The 17,497-nt window shown below is 37.0% G+C and overlaps 1 protein-coding gene and 1 long non-coding RNA gene across 2 annotated transcripts in view; one reads left to right on the top strand and one right to left on the bottom strand.

The window, feature by feature from the left end:
* Window positions 1-16,460, top strand: part of LOC114009099 (uncharacterized) — a 20,722-nt gene extending 4,262 nt beyond the window's left edge. Inside the window, exons 2-4 of the long non-coding RNA XR_003550574.1 lie at window positions 3,368-3,429; window positions 15,511-15,683; window positions 16,294-16,460. This is a non-coding gene — a long non-coding RNA (uncharacterized LOC114009099). The remainder of the gene's footprint in view (window positions 1-3,367; window positions 3,430-15,510; window positions 15,684-16,293) is intronic.
* Window positions 1-17,497, bottom strand: part of CDK6 (cyclin dependent kinase 6) — a 258,036-nt gene that overhangs the window by 155,848 nt on the left and 84,691 nt on the right. The window lies entirely within an intron of this gene.

The raw sequence follows: 17,497 nt of genomic DNA, 5'->3' as shown, positions 1-17,497 counted from the left end.
TCTTTCCCTGGCACCACAAAGTCATCTTCCACTTCTTCCACTGGTTCTCCAAGGTCTCATCTTATGAATCACCTACCCATTCCTACTCCTATAATTAAGACTGCTGAGAGAAAAATCACCATGTGAAGACTGAAGTGGTTGTACACCATGGTCTCTGGTTTCAGTAGGGCTTTCAGTACTGCCTTGGCTGGGACTCTGGTAAACTCCTATTCTGTTGTCCAAAATAGCTACCACAAACATTTATCATTTGTCTGTGTTTCCTGTCTCCTTCTCTTTGCAATTATGTTTCTCAAAAGTATCTTAAATTCTAAATTTCACCTCCAACTCGTCTCATTCATTTATGGCTTCAACATTTAGTCATAATCTAAGGTATTCCATATCACAACAGCAGTTGGGATTACTCTCCCAAACTCTAGATATGCAAACTTCAATGCTTCCTGCTCTGTTTTCTGGAACATTCCACACTAAACCATAATCTCAATCTGTCCCAAAATAATGAAAGTTTCTTTACTCTCGCCAAAGTCTGGTCTTCATCCCGTATCTTGGTGTACCACCATCTGCCCAAAGATCAGCTCAAAAATCTGATGGGGGTACTGGATGGCTAGATGGAGTAGCAGAAAGGAGAGTTTTTTTTTTTTTAATGTAAGTGATTAACATAGGAAGATTAGGGAGGATTTTTACTTTTATTGTATTTTTCTGAATTTGCCAGTTAAAATCTATCTATACCTATTTATATAAATGTCCCTTCTACCTACCTTAACTTTTTTTAAAAAAATATTTATCATTATATTATTTTTTAATTTGCTACAGGGAACATGTGTTCACCAGAGACAGAGAGATAGAGAGACAGAGAGACTGAAAATGAGAAAGCAAGATGCCAGGTCTGGGACTTGAACCGCAGTTGGCCATGTGGGAGTCCAGCACCTCAACCACCATGCCTTTTTTTTATGCCAACTGCTGAGCCCCTACCTTAATTTTAAAGTTTGTAGACAGGAATCTTTTGAAATCATAAAATTTAATAAGTCCATGGGGGGAAAAAAAAACCCTATGAAGATCATTTTAAAAATATCCCACAGGAATAGAAAGCTGAAATTTTCATAGTTTTCTGAGAAATGAAACATAATTTTCTTTCTTTTTCTCTTATTGCCAGAGGTCACATGCACTAGAAAGAAAGAAAGACCAAGAGAGAGAACTCTGCAGTGGGGTATGGTCATACCACACTCCTTTACTTCCTAGCCTGTCAGGATCATTGTGTGTGTTTTTCAAGTCACTGGGGCTAGGATTCAAATGCTGGTCAGCCACATGAGATACCGCTTCTATAACCACTGGTAATGGTGCCAACTTATCAGTTTCTAATTGATAGTTAATCAGTGTTGCCTTATATCTTCAATAGACTGTAGTTACTTGCATATAGCTAGGCATAAAGTTAAATTAAAAGGTTTAAATGTGTCCAGGCAAAATAACCAACATAAAAACTCTAAGTAGCCTCCTATTATAACAAATCTTTCCTTCCCTATTTCCACTATTTTTTCCCCCCTATTTGTCAGAATCAGCATACGGCCTTAAAAATGGTTTCTGAAACCTTTTATCTGGTCTCTAAGGTTGTAAACACTAACTATTAGTACAGATTTCAGGGTCACTTCAAACTCTGACACGCATGTTCCTCATTGGCTTGTCAAGAGATACGTACCAGACTTGCAAGTGCTTACTGTTGTTTCCATTTTTTTTTTAAATGCACCCCTCTATTTTGAGAGAAGGAGAAAAGAGGATAGACAGAAATAGCTCTCGATAGGGTCTCATACTATAATCTTCCTTCTCTCCCCATCCCTCTCTGCCACCGTATTTGAATGTTTAAATTCCATATTATGAATTGCCAAAATAGGGTAAAAATTCAATGAGAAAATGTTTGTCACTATCTATACATTTTTAAAGTGCTCATATATAAGAGATAAGAACACTAGTCTCATTAGTCTGCTGCTCTATTTGGATATATAGAGAGGGGAAGGGTCCTGTTCAAACTACTATGTAGAGTAGAGAGGTAATATCTCTTTGCACTGAATGACTGACAAAGGACTTATATCCACAATACACAAAGAACTCCTACAAATCAGTTATAAGAAGATATACAACCTGATGTTTAAAGCTGACGGAAGAGGGCCAGCCAGGTAGTGTGGTGGTTAAGGTGGATGGACAGCATGGTTCAAGTCCTAGCCCAGCTGCTTGACAAACATGCCAGGTGCCGCATGCATGCCCAGAATCCTGATAGGAGGGTGAAGGAGAAGGGACTGAGGCATAGCCATCCCTCCCTGGGAGGTGCTTTCTCATTTTTTTTTTCTCTCTCTCCCTCTTTTTTTCACTCTCTCTGGCAATCACATGTGTCCCATAGCAGATTAAAAAAATTTTTTTTTTTAAAAAGCTGAAAAACGTAACTAGGCATTTCACAAAAGCATAAATACAAATTTTTAATACCTTATGAAAAGTTGTTTAACCTTGTTAGTCATCAGGAAATTGAGAAGTAAAAGCATAATAAGACACCACTACAATGGTTTATGTTGATAACATCAAATGTTAATAAAGACCTGGAATAATCAGGCCTCTCCTACATTGATGGTTAAACATAAAGTAGTTTAAGTCACTTGGAAAACTACTGGTGAGTGGAAGAACAAAACTTCATCTCACAGGTATGATGTTGAGCAACAGAAGCTACATATAAAAAAGTATAGGCTTTTAAATAACTTACATAAATCAGTGTCGAGTTTACCACTGGGAGAAGAGGATATAGACTGGGAGGGGTATGAAGAAGACTTTGGGATGTTCTTTATCTCAGACTGGATGCTGGTTACAGTCTCGAAGTCATCAAGCTGTACACTAGAGATTCGTGCACATACTTCATGGGTTTTTTTTTTTATTAATTTTTTGAAGAGGTTTTTGCTATAGGGCATGTGTACTCGCCAGAAAGACAGAGAAAGAGAGACAGAAAGCGAGAAATCACCCCCCCGGGGGGGGGGATGACCACGCTGCAATCCCTTCTCCTCCATTCTCCTCTCGGGATCTTTGGCACACATGCACACAGTGTGAGTTTAAGCCACTGGGTCTTGGGACTCGAAACGCAGTCACTACATGGGAGTCCAGCGACATAGACATTTGCTAACTGCTGGTCCAATACTTTATGTTCTTATACCACAACTAGGGAAAAAAATCTTTGTCATACAAATCTGGCAAGTTATTTCTGTACAGGTGTAATACTCAGAACCTCTCTAGCAGACTCATCATGGACCAGGAAAAGAGAGATCTGTTTTCCTTTGAGATTTGCTTCCTGCTAATTCTAAATACTGTAATCACTTTACCTATTTTGCATCTGTTTCAGTTTCTTCACTGGCGAATGGGAGGATGACATATATTTTTTTCACACACTACTGTAATAATCAGGTAATATGAATATAAGTGCTTTGGAAAGTAAAAACTCTATGAATGTGTGAAGAGACTTCAAAAAGTTTGTAGAAAATGGAATTAAAGTACAAACCTATTTTGGTGCAAAAAATTTTTGAAATTTAAACACAGCTTTTTTTTTTTTAAGAGGTTTTTGCTATAGGGCGCGTGCGCTCGCCCGACAGACAGAGAGAGACAGAGAGACAGAAAGCGAGAAATCACCCCCCAGGGGGGATGGCCACGCCGCAATCCCTTCTCCTCCATTCTCTTCTCGGGATCTTGGGCACTCAGGCACACACCTGGTGTGAGTTTAAGCCACCGGGTCTGGGATGCGAACCGCAGACGACTACATGGGAGTCCAGCGACATAGCCATTACGCTAACTGCTGGTCCCTAAACACAGCTTTTTCATAATGCACATTTTCCATACACTTTTTGAATGACATATATATAACATATATGTGTGTGTGTGTGTGTGTGTATATATATATATATATGTATATATATGTATACAGTAATATTATTTTTCCAGGCTTTGGAAGAGTCAAAGTTTCTCAAAATACTACAGAAGACAATATTTATATCACTGCCAATTCCCTGACAATTGTCAATTACTTTTTTTAAAAAATTATTTTTTTTCAGAGAGATATAGAGCTAGAGATGGAGAGAAATAAGGATAGAGACTAGAAGAGAGAGAGGGACGCCCTTTCCAACAGGGTCTTCATGCCACAATCCACCTCTAGCCTCAGCTGGCCCAGATCATGAGCGCCTGTACACAGCGTGCTCTGGGAGGTCCCAGGATGCAAACCCAAGACCTTTCCCATGGGCCCACCTTGGAACCACTGTTACACTGTGTGGCCCACTCTCTTCTAGAATCACAAGAAGTTGAAAGTTAATTATGAGAAGATTAAAAGTGTATGGATCCTCTTCCTTTCATCCTACAGTACACCATCACAGTGACTGAGGATATGGGCTTCAGGGTTCTACTGGGTTTTTGGAAAAGCCATGATGCATTTTTACATAGAAAAAAAAAGCCATCACTTTTACAAAAAACCAATAGTTCTCTATCTTTCTTGCTCTATAACATTGGGAATTTTGGTATATTTTATTTCAAATTGAAAAATAACAATAATATATTTACAGGGTACAATGTGATTGTTTTCATAAATACATAAATTGTGGAATGAATGAATCAAGCTAATTAACATATTCATTTTACTGAATCTAAAACATTATTTAAGATACACTATTATTTTAATGTACCACTAAGAAAGAAAAATTAGTCAATTAAGCCATAATACAACACCTTATTATTTAGAAGCTTTGATTACATATATTAAAAGGCTACTGTAGGGTCAGCAGGTGGCATGGTGGTTAAGGGTGCTGGGCTCCCACATGGCCGACAGTGGTTTGAGTCCCGGACCTGGAGGCTTGCTTTCTCCCTTTCCCTCTCTCTTTCTCTCTCACTCTGTCCCTCTCTGGTCAAATTAAAATAAATAAATAAAGTTATATAAAGTGATTCTTTTTTTTAAAAAGCTATTGTAGCCTTCTTCAGTTTTGGGTTTTTAACAGTATCATCTTGAATGTATAAAATGTAAAATTTCAAGTGAAATAATCTGATTAAGTTATCTGAAGAATTTCTTCACACCAAGTCCTGCTTCTTCACATCATTTTTTCTACTGAGAGTTTTGGATATCTGTATTTCCCATGCAATTTTGTCTCCTGTACTATCAAGGGCATTGACAACTGAGTCACAGAACTCCCCTGTTTTTTCTAGGATTCTCACCCATGCCACGGAGCCAACCTGGCAAGTTCTCAGGCATGTGCATAGGCAATAACACCTCAGTTATGCCGGGTGTCTGTTGACAGGGACTGCAAAGTGCATTCTGATCTCGAAGGCGTTACTTTGTGACAAAATGGGCTTCTTTAGAGCTGATGAAAAATGGCCCTTCAACACTGTGAACCCCAGCTTCCTCTTTAATAAAACAGTATTTCTTCATAGGACTGTGATTAAAAATTAAATTAGACAACTTTGAAGATTCAAAGTAGAAGATTCAAGATAGCAAATTCTAGTTTTAAAATAATTTCTGATGAAAATATTTAAAATGTGACTCCATTGCAGCAGAACCTCATGCTGCTTATATGTGTGTTGCTTTTCACTTTGGGGTAAAAAATCGATGTCATACTACAACAATTTACTTAATCCAGCCAGCCATCTAATACACATTTGCTGTATATATGGCAAAGGAAAGTGCTGGGGGCCCTGTTAAATGCTGGGGATCCTAAGTTAAGATCTATTTCACTAAAAATCATGTATGGCTATAATCTTTAATCTAATCATTTAGCAATGTTATCTGACATGAAAATGAGATGAGATTTTAGGGCAATTTCTTAATAAAACAAGTGTGCTTGTTACGTTTTTTCTTTATATACACTTAAATCTATTTTTAAATTGCACAATACATTTTGCTATGAAAAAGTATAAAACTTGAACACAGAGTTGAATTTCTACTTTGTTAGCTAGTAGCGTTGCCAGATAAAATATAGGACCGTTCAGTTAAGTGCGAATTTTGAAAACAAACAAACAAACAAAAACCAAACAAACAAAAAAACCAGTAAATACATTTTTGATGTAATTATATCCCAAATATTGCATGGAATATACTTACAATAAAATTTGTTTTTTTTGTTCGTTTGTAATTCAAATGTAATGGGACACTCTATGGACTTTTTTTTTTTTTTTTCTGAAAGTTTTCCCTCTTATTCATACATGAGATGAGAAAGAAGCACCCTCTACAGGGTCTGGTCATGCAGCAATTCTGTTCTGCCAGTCCTCCAGTTCGTTAGGATTGTTTGTGGTTATCCATATGAGTGCCCAGTATGCTCTCAGGCCAGCCAGATCAGGGGCTCAAACTGTGGTCACCATGTGGCTTCCAGTCCCCTGGTCTGGTGTGCCAACTGTGCCACAGAGGCTGGAACCAGGATACTCTATGCGTTTATTTGCTAAATCTGGCAACCTTAGCACTTACACTACTAACCTTAGCTTTTTCTAAAGAGGTCGTCCCTATTTCAGTTTGCTGTATATTCTTCCAGACTTGTTGCTATGAATTCTGAGATATATATCAATTATGTAGGATATTCTTTACCTAAATGGAACTAGGCTGTACACAGTTCTATCTATATACACTTAAAATCATCCCTTAAAGATAATTCCATATAGATCTGTGTAATACTTAAAATTGTCATAAAGTATTCCACACATTATCATGGTCTACTCAGCCATCCTTCTATTGATGAACACTTAGGTTCTTTCCATTATAATTAATACCATAGTCAACTTCTTTTTCATGCTTCTTTTTACTTCTACCAGGACTACTTCTTTTTTTCTTCTTTTTTTGGAGAGGTTTTTCCTATAGGGCACGTGCACTCGCCAGATAGAGAGAGACAGAGACAGAAAGTGAGAAATTACCCCCCAGGGGAGATGGCCACACTGCAATCCCTTCTCCTCCATTCTCCTCTCAGGATCTTGGGCATGCACGCACAGGTGCCCGGCGTGGGTTAAGCCACTGGGTCCTGGACTCGAACCGCAGTCGACTACGTGGGAGTCCAGTGACATAGCCATTATGCTAACTGCTGGTCCCTGTACCAGGACTTCTATGACAAGCAAAAATGCTCAGTCACTGAATATGTGCCTTTTATTTTACTAGGTACTGCCTGGTTGCCTCCTAAGTGCTATATCAATTAATAGTCCTACAAGCAATATATTAGACTATTCATTTCTTAACAGTCTGACCAATATCTGACATTAAGAAACTTTTTTTGGTCAATTTAACGGCAGAAAATAGTTCACAATCATTTTATTTTTTTGTGATTATACTAAATTTTAGCATAAAATTTAGTGATCATGTCAACCACCTCTTTTAGTATAAAATTTAGTATCTCTTCATATTTATTAACCACATACTTTTCCATATGTTCACAACTCATTCTTGTCATAACTGAAGACCAGCATCAATTTTGCTGGATTTTTTTTTTTTTGTAGAATCTGTTTTCCCACATCTTAAAAACAAACAAACAAACAAAAAACCAGAACACTTCCTATTTTCAGTATTTTCCCACCTCTCCTAGATTCTTACTCCTCTAAGGTTACCCGAGAATCGGTTGTTGCAGTCACAAAACTTAGTGTTTGCAGATAGAAGTTCTCATTCCAGGCCAAATTCAGTAAGACTGAACTAAGTAACCATTTCTTCCAACTGACAGTTCCTCTCTACTTACCTATTTCTGCTTCTCCTTTACTCCAGACAATAAGTAACAAAAGTCCTGTCAATACTGTCTTTACAATTTCTCATTTCTTTTCATTTACTCGCTATTATCATCCTTCCAGTATAGACCTTGGTTCTCTTAGGCCAGCCTGAACTACTGGACCAAGCTCTTTGCTTGACCTCCTATGGTATTCTCTCCTAAAAGACTGCAATGTTATCAGGTTAATCAGTTTAAAAACACGACAGTGATCATGTCAACCACCCCTCCAAAAACCTGCTGTTATTTCCCAGTGCCTACACAAAGAGTGTCCCCCTCTCTCTGAATGTGTGCTGCTTAATGTGGCCTTTCCCTAAGCAGAAATTGGAAAATCCCAAGACTTCCAAATTCTAGCTTCTGTTTCCATCATTCATGTCTTCCCGGCTCTATAAATTGCCCTTTCCTTCATGAAACCAGTCCTTATTTTTCCCTCCTCTGAATTCCTGTAGCACCTGTCATTTGCAGCACTCACATGGCTTTGTATTGTATGGCCTTATGTGGTGTGGCTATTTCTCTATATATCCTATTTTTCCTTTCTAGATTTTAAAATTATCTTTAGGTTGGGTTTTTGTGATCTGTTAATATTATTTCTTAAAGTAACTGGAACATTCTGCAGTGCAAAGACTTATAGAATAAATTAGGTTTCAAATTAGGAAATGTTTTTGTTAGATAGGCTTTAAAGCATATCAATAAAAGTTGGTGTGTCTTAAATACATCAGTTATTAAACTATTTTAAGAATTCACATTTAAATTTGGTTAGCTGCCATCAAGAAAACATGATGGAGAATTGAGGGAAAATGCACAGATGTTAAGTATACTATCTTAATCTCAGGGCTTTCACTTTTTAAATGTTCCAATACACAATGGAAAATTCTTAAAATTAGCTCCTTAAATTTATAATGGCATACTATGGGTTTTAAACTTAGAAATTTTACAGATCAAAGTTTACAGGATTTGACTTTCCAGAAACTCTATAAAGATTTTTAATATTAATTCAGGAGGCATCTGTTATATCATCTGTAAAATGTAATAAAGAGATGAAAAGAAACGCACGGAAGAATTTCATTGTCAACGAAGGCCTAAACCAGAAGGAAGAAAGGTTTTTAGGGACACCAAATAAATGACATGATCTTGGGGAGTCACTGAGGCTACCATGAGAAATCTGGTATCACTGTCAACAACATTAAGCCACTGTCATAGGCGACAATGTTGATAAGCCACTGTCAGGCTCTTGAGGTAGCACTACGACCTGCTGGGTCCTTATACATGAAATCAGACAGAGGTAACTAGAAAGCACGCAGGAGAACAACTACCACCCCTCTATCATTAGGAAACTATGTTTATCAGATACTTCATACATTTTAACTCATGTGATTTGGATATTTTTGTATTTGTTTCAAATGTGGAAACCGAGGCTCAGAAAAGCTGAGTGACTTGATCAGATCACATGGCTAATAACCTATCTTATAGCCAGGGACTCTATTTCACCACATCCAACAAATAAAATGATATTGTGTCAATGTCTCTTGGACCTTGGCATGGTTAAGGTGCAGGGTCCCACGTGGATGGCTCCACAACTTAAGCCCCATACCTAGTGGGTTGAATATCATGACAGTTATGTGTACATGCATGCCCAAAATCCCAAGAGGAGAACAGAGAAGGGAGTGAGTGCAGTGTGACCATACCCCTCTGGGAAGTGATTTCTATCTATCTCTCTCTGGAACACCTGTGCTTTATGGAAAAATAATCTAATAAAAAACCCCAACAGATATTTAAGTATTAATAGTGTTTCCTCAAATTTCATTAAGGCGCTGCTTCCTGAGGCTCCATAGAAAGGCATGTATAAAAACTCTTAACTTACCCCTCATATCCCATCTATATCACCTACGGAACTGATGAAGGTTAATGCAAAGTCTTAAGATGACTTTGTAACTTAAGATCAATTGAGAAAATAAAATACATGCTAGTGTCCAAAACCGAACCTGAAATCCTTCAGAATAGGCATGTTAAAAAATTCTCATTCCTATAATCATGTGGATGTTTTTGATCTTTTAACCTGTTTTGCACATCATTCATATGTCTCTAAGGTCAAGTCTGACTGCTTTGTAATTCTCACTGTGTATGCCCTGTAAGTTTTTGAAGTCACTGTGCTTTACGTTTTTAGCCATCGTTAGTCCTATGGTGGCACAGTGCATCACATGTAGAAGATGCACGATAAAGCTTTAATGGATTGAATAAAAGTTATGTATTTGACATATATGCTTACTTAATAAATATATGAGTAACTGCTGGAAGCTATCAGGGAAAGAATATAAGAAATAAGAATTTGACAGTACACAGCATTACTGAATTGAATTAGAAATCATTACAACTCTTGGGAACCAGCAGTTAGCATAATGGCTATGTCGCTGGACTCCCACGTAGTCGACCCTGGTTCGCATCCTGGACCCAGCAGCTTAAAACTTACACCGGGCGCGTGTGCGTGTGTGCCCAAGATCCCGAGAGGAGAATGGAGGAGAAGGGATTGCTGTGTGACCATCTCCCCTGGGGGGTGATTTCTTGCTTTCTGTCTCTAATGTCTCTGTCTGTCTGGCGAGCGCACGTGCCCTATAGCGAAAATCTCCAAAAAAAATAAACAGAAATCATTACAACTCTTTATAAAGACAAAGACATTCACTTGGTACAAGGCTCTAGTTGAAGAGAGTAAAATGTTAAGAATAAAGTTCTAAAGAAGAATGCATTACTGATTTGGGGTTAGGTCAGAAAAATGAGGGCAAAGTTCAAACTAATACTGTTTTTAGAGGAATGTGCAAGAAAGTGTAGTAATTCATTCAAACCAGGAACAAAACATTTTGAGTACAAGTTTTTATAATAGAAAGTAATTCTCTAAATGAGAACAAAACCACATGTATATGGTTTATAGAAAGTCCACTGGGCTTAAATAATTGGAACAAGGTTACAGTCCTAATACCAGCACTAACTGGATGACTTTGGACAGCTCACCAAACCTATCTGAGACTTACCTCTCATGTGCCATTGGAGATGCTGGGTCATACAAATACAAAGTATTTCCCAATTTTGAAAATTTTATAATTTCATTGATTTGTGTATAAATGATGCCTTTAAGCCTTTAAATATGGCCTTGTGAGTAGGTTAAAAATAATTTCTCCAGTTTTGTTTACATTTCTTACTTGTATATTCCAGTGAGAAACCTTATCAACTTCTCAAGATCTCATTTTGGGCTGGCACTATATCATATTTTAGAAATTGTAAGAAAATGAGAATGGGCAGAACCTACATGATCTGTTAATATAAAGAACATAGAGTCTCAGGGAGAAAACCTATTGCAACAGGTCTGGCAGGTGGTGTGGTGATTAAAGGGGCTGAATTCCCACATAGCCCACCGTGGTTCGAGTCCCGGACTGGCAGCTTGCTTTCTTTTTTTCCCTTTCACTCTCTGTCTCTCTAGTCAAATTAAAAAATTATAGCAAAAACAAATGGAAATAAATAAATAAATAAAAAAATCCTTAAAAAAAAAAAACAAAACCCTATAGCAACAAGCCATTTCTGAACGAAAGTAAAATGAATAGATTTATGTAGAAGGTGAATCTTTTTCAATATTCCAATCATCTTTGGGGATCTGACGAAATAATTACAACACTGCTTTTGGAAAATCTGTACTGTTACATTTGCAACGCGAATTTCAAGGGCATTCAAATAGATTTTTACAAGCCCTTTACTTTGGCTTAATCGAGCTCTCATAAAAATTTACCTGGCACGAATGAAGTAAAAAAAAAAAAAAAACCAAAAAGATTTAATGATATTTAATAACAGAGCTTATAATGACTTATTAGAGCCATTCCTAGGTTTTGAGGCAGTGCATGGATTACCAGCTAAACCACTACAAAATATGTTTCCTATAGGAACTTAAATATTTAATTATTACAAAAGTTGATAGTAAACACAAACTAGGAAGGCTTCCTATTTTATCAAGGAAGTAAACACAGATTCTGATACCTACAAAACACAAAGCAAACAAAATAATGCCAGGCGTGGATTCTGAATTTCTACTGTAATATTAGAATTCCCTCAAAACACTACAATCTGGGGGGACCAGCAGTTAGTGTAATGGCTATGTTGCTGGACTCCCATGCAGTTGACCATGGTTCAAGTGCCGGACCCGGTGGCTTAAAACTCACGCTGGGCACGTGTGCGTGCCTGCCAAGATCCCAAGAGGAGAAGCAATTGCGGTGTGGCCATCCCCCCGGGTGGTGATTTGTCCCTTTCTGTCTGTCTCTGTCTTTCTGGCAAGAGTACGCACCCTATAGCAAAAAAACTCTCCAAAAAAAAGAGAGAAAAAACTGAAGTCTGATCTCCAGAGGTATTTCACAGTCATCATTCTTGAATTAAGGCATAACATACTAAGCCATACAAGAAAAACTACTAAGACTTTTTAAGGTGGTGATGAATCTCCTATTTCAGATGCTAGATTATTAGAGATATTTTAAGGAGAAAAGGGGTATCTGTGGGTACTTTTTTGTCTTGAACTAAGCTGAGTTCTAATTCACAATTAGAACTTAAGTTCATATGTATTTAAGTTAATTCATTCTCCCAGAATTTAAAAAAAGGGGAGAGAAGAATCCTTTCATTGGGGGAAAGAGGATTTCACTGGTGTATATCCTAATGTAGAGTCCTTTTTTTTTTTTTTTTCCCCTGTGACTTCAGTAGTAACCATAAATAGGTGACAAGTTACTTATCTTTGAGGACATATTATAAATGTTGCAACTACATAGGCAGTTCTGTTACCTTTTTATGAACAAGTGAGGCTATATCTTCTATAAACCATACTGTATATATTCCTAAATAGCTGTAAAATAAATCTGAAAAAAATCAGAGTATAGTCTCCTTAATTTTGAATATAAGTTTAGCAACATTCAACAAAAAAATAATATATGCAATGAACAGCTAATATCTAATGCAAAGCTTTTAATTCTGAATCCTGTCATTGACACCATGGATCCCAAGAGGAGAAGCAATTGCGGCGTGGCCATCCCCCTGGGTGGTGATTTGTCCCTTTCTGTCTGTCTCTGTCTTTCTGGCAAGAGTACGCACCCTATAGCAAAAAAACTCTCCAAAAAAAAGAGAGAAAAAACTGAAGTCTGATCTCCAGAGGTATTTCACAGTCATCATTCTTGAATTAAGGCATAACATACTAAGCCATACAAGAAAAACTACTAAGACTTTTTAAGGTGGTGATGAATCTCCTATTTCAGATGCTAGATTATTAGAGATATTTTAAGGAGAAAAGGGGTATCTGTGGGTACTTTTTTGTCTTGAACTAAGCTGAGTTCTAATTCACAATTAGAACTTAAGTTCATATGTATTTAAGTTAATTCATTCTCCCAGAATTTAAAAAAAGGGGAGAGAAGAATCCTTTCATTGGGGGAAAGAGGATTTCACTGGTGTATATCCTAATGTAGAGTCCTTTTTTTTTTTTTTCCCCTGTGACTTCAGTAGTAACCATAAATAGGTGACAAGTTACTTATCTTTGAGGACATATTATAAATGTTGCAACTACATAGGCAGTTCTGTTACCTTTTTATGAACAAGTGAGGCTATATCTTCTATAAACCATACTGTATATATTCCTAAATAGCTGTAAAATAAATCTGAAAAAAATCAGAGTATAGTCTCCTTAATTTTGAATATAAGTTTAGCAACATTCAACAAAAAAATAATATATGCAATGAACAGCTAATATCTAATGCAAAGCTTTTAATTCTGAATCCTGTCATTGACACCATGGGGTTTAATAACAATAAACTTTAATGGCTCTGTCTTAATTTCATTTCTGAATTTATTTTTTATACTTAAGAGGCTTATTATAATTAAAATTATAAAGATAAATTATCTTAGCAGCCCAGAAGGCATAGATATCTAAAACATTTATATAAACAGAACTTCTCATTAAAGAGCACTGACAAAAGTATATAAATTATATTTAATTCTACTACAGTGAGTTAGATGAAAACATTCTAATGGATTGTGCAAGAGTCACAAATCTAGCTGCTGGCTCTTTACTTGTGTGAACTTGGGTAAGTCATTAATTAGCCATTTATGCTGGCTGCCTCCATCTGTAAAATGAGGACAGTGCTGCTTCCCAACTGCATGAGCATATCCCATGGCCCAGCTTGGAGAAGTTTCCTTCACAATTTAATCTTTTTAAAAAGCAAAACCCAAACAACATAAAAATGTACAAGAAATGTTCATTTTCCCTTAAACTTGCAAACTACACAATGTCTCCCAATGGCATTACAGAAGCTGAACTATTTCACTGTTCATGAAAATAGTCATGCTTATTGATTCACAAGGCTTGTGTCTACATGAGAGGGATCTCTGAGGGTAAACAGGGGATAAGTTCTAGGGGGAAAGAATGCAATGAGTCATTAGGACTACAAGTGAAATGAAATGCTATACCAAATCCTGTCTAAACTTCAGGACTTAAAATGAGAAACTACTTTTTTCTATGAGAACTCAGCAATTATAATTTTAACGAATGTTAGGAAAGATTTTCAAGCTCTTAGTTGACATGTTTAAACGCAAGTGTTTTCAATGAAATATGTCATTTTATAAAATGCATTCGTTATTAATTAATGCCAAAAATAAGAGAATTTTTATAGAATTACATATGGACACATGACTACCAAAGCAGTTCATCATGATTGATGTTATTATTCTGAATACCAAAGGAGTTAGTAATGATTCGGTGCCTTCCCATGAAGTTCAAGCCAATGTTTTTTGTTTAATTGGTTCATCATTGCTCACTATCATTAGGACTACAAGTGAAATGAAATGCTATACCAAATCCTGTCTAAACTTCAGGACTTAAAATGAGAAACTACTTTTTTCTATGAGAACTCAGCAATTATAATTTTAACGAATGTTAGGAAAGATTTTCAAGCTCTTAGTTGACATGTTTAAACGCAAGTGTTTTCAATGAAATATGTCATTTTATAAAATGCATTCGTTATTAATTAATGCCAAAAATAAGAGAATTTTTATAGAATTACATATGGACACATGACTACCAAAGCAGTTCATCATGATTGATGTTATTATTCTGAATACCAAAGGAGTTAGTAATGATTCGGTGCCTTCCCATGAAGTTCAAGCCAATGTTTTTTGTTTAATTGGTTCATCATTGCTCACTAAATTGGTATTTTCTCTGTTATTCCTGTTTTGAGTCATCTGGTATTCTTCTGGAGTCTACATAATCTTTAGGTACATGCTTCAACTGAACCTGACATTGTACAATACATCCTAAAATCAGGCATAAGTAATAATCTTAAGAAAACAATGTTATTTAAACATGAAGTATAATTTAGTTTCTATGTCTTCATATTTAACTGAAAGAACAATTTCTTTTAAGGTAATTCAGTCCACTGCTAAATACCAAATTGTGACATTTACTTACATAAATTAAATTATATGCTTTAATACACCTAAGGTTAAAAAGGGTTCAATTACTGATTATCCCCTAAAACTGGAGATCAACAACATGAGTGATGTACGTTTATGTATAGTGTACCCATTCTACAAGACAAGAAGGGGTCCCATAATTAGGGATTGAACACATATTCCTGTGGGTTTATATTCCTGTATGTGTGCTTTACTGATAGTCCTTTCTAATCCAATATTTAACAAGTGAAAAATTAGTTAAATGTCTCCAACTCCGTATATTATTTTGTCATTAAAATTGAAAAATGCTTTTATGTATTATTAGATACACTTAAAAATGGACAAGACAACCATCTTTGAAAATTGGCAGCTCTTGGTCTAAGCTGGTACCTCAAAACTATAGCTTGAACGTACAGCAAAAGCTGACTGTGGACCTTACTGAATAAAGCTGCCTCTACCCAGACTCAGGGTTCCTTTCAACTCCCTGCTGTGAAAAAGGTAGGAAGACCCCTTGTTGCTGCTTGTATTGGCTATAACCCCCTCTGGAGTGTCAGTCCACTAACACTGAGTCTTGAGTTCTTCACCTGCTTCACTGTGAGATCTTAGGTAAGTCCCTCCCAAACTTCTGTTTTCTAATTTATAAAATGAGGGTCTCAGACTAGATGATGTCATGGATTGGAACAACCCTAACAATCATCACTGGCAGAGACCCAAGCTCTCCTAGGTGACCATGTAGGAAAAGATAAAGTCTAGGTAATATGACTTGATGTCCCTTCTACTCAATGATCTTAATGGCTGCTTCTATCCTTCACTTACGGTTATTTTAAGTGGTACCAGAATCTTCCTAACATTAAATAAAAGCTTAATAAAATCCAAGTATGATTATTCCCTACAATGTTTTGTCCTTGGTGCACTGAAACATCACTTGTATTTCCTATACTCAACATTACCATTTTCAGAACCCCTGTCCGATAGAAACACTCATGCTCCCAAGTAAAATGGTATCTTTTCAGAAGAAAAAGTTCCAAGAAAACAATTATGAACCCAATGCCTGTTGGGAGTTAAAATGTGGTAAGAAACCATTCTTTTTTCTTTTCTCTCTGAACAGTTTAAATGGTTAGTTCAAATGAGTAAGTTTCAACAAACATAAGATCACATGAGACCATCTCATTCACACATCCATCATTCTGTGCTGGCCATCAGACTGCCACTAGACAAATCTACGTCGAAGCATGGTATGTGCTTACAAAGGTTATTGAGGAGTCTATCTGGATAACAGCAGGTGAATCATTTTCACTTTTTTAAAAATAAAGTAATAGTTTTTGGAACACTCTATTTTAGTGTTTTTTTTTTTTTTCTTCTCATCTTCGATTTTCTTTCTTCTCTAAAAACTGGTAATTTCCCATAACTCTTGTTTGTGCTCTCCAAAAGCTACCATAACTCTTGGTGAAGAACGGTTGACAAAGTCAGTCAGGAAGATACATCTTTTTGAAAATGGAAGTCGTCTGGAGCCCATCAATTTTAACTATTTCGGTTTGAACTGAAGAGGAGTTTATGGCCCTTAGCCCCCATCCCTGGCAGTAAATTTACCAATGATTAAAGTGCCCGTTTTCCCTCACACTCTTTGCCCCACCACTCTGGTCTGCTCCTAGCAAAACATAAAACCGATCCCAAAGGACAAAACCTGCCACCAACGAGGCAGCTCTGTGGTAATTTCCCAAGGCATTATGATTGATAATGATCAGCAGAGCGTGGGATAATAGCTCCCCTTAATTTACCGGTCCCTTTGAAGGGTTAAAATATGGCAGATGTTGATAGCTGACACTTCTTGCTAACAGGAAAGACACATTGCCGTGGGGCCCACTTCTAGGCTTTCCCTTCCCCGCAGCTGTCTGTGTAGAGCTAATTGTATCCACTTGTTTAACCTCGGGGAACGTCTGGAGGGGACCCAGTGCCACAAGGGTACCTTTTTTTTTAACGGTCATTTCCTCTCTGGTGTAACTTGCATGACAGTATGTGACAAGCAGAAATTAATGGGGACACTGCTGTGCCAATTCCTCCTGAATTGCTGACACTGGCTACAGGCTGCCTGTTTGCCACCCAGCCAAGACCTCACATGAAACGTGGCGAGGGGCCCATAGCTCTATTCACCAACAAGCCAGCTGGTCAGTGATGAGAGGAGCCGAAACAATGTGGTGCGCACAAACCAGGAAGAAAATGCTTTACAAACCCACTCCAACCAAGGAGGTGGCATTTGCTGGGAGTTAATATGCTGGTTTATTTTCCTGAGTGGCCAGTCAGGACTCCAGTTT

Source organism: Tupaia chinensis, unplaced genomic scaffold, assembly GCF_000334495.1.
Source record: "Tupaia chinensis unplaced genomic scaffold, TupChi_1.0 Scaffold000460_1, whole genome shotgun sequence".
NCBI classification, from domain to species: domain Eukaryota; kingdom Metazoa; phylum Chordata; class Mammalia; order Scandentia; family Tupaiidae; genus Tupaia; species Tupaia belangeri.
The sequence above is the reverse complement of the archived record's forward strand: the minus strand, read 5'-3'. Positions and strand labels throughout refer to the sequence as shown.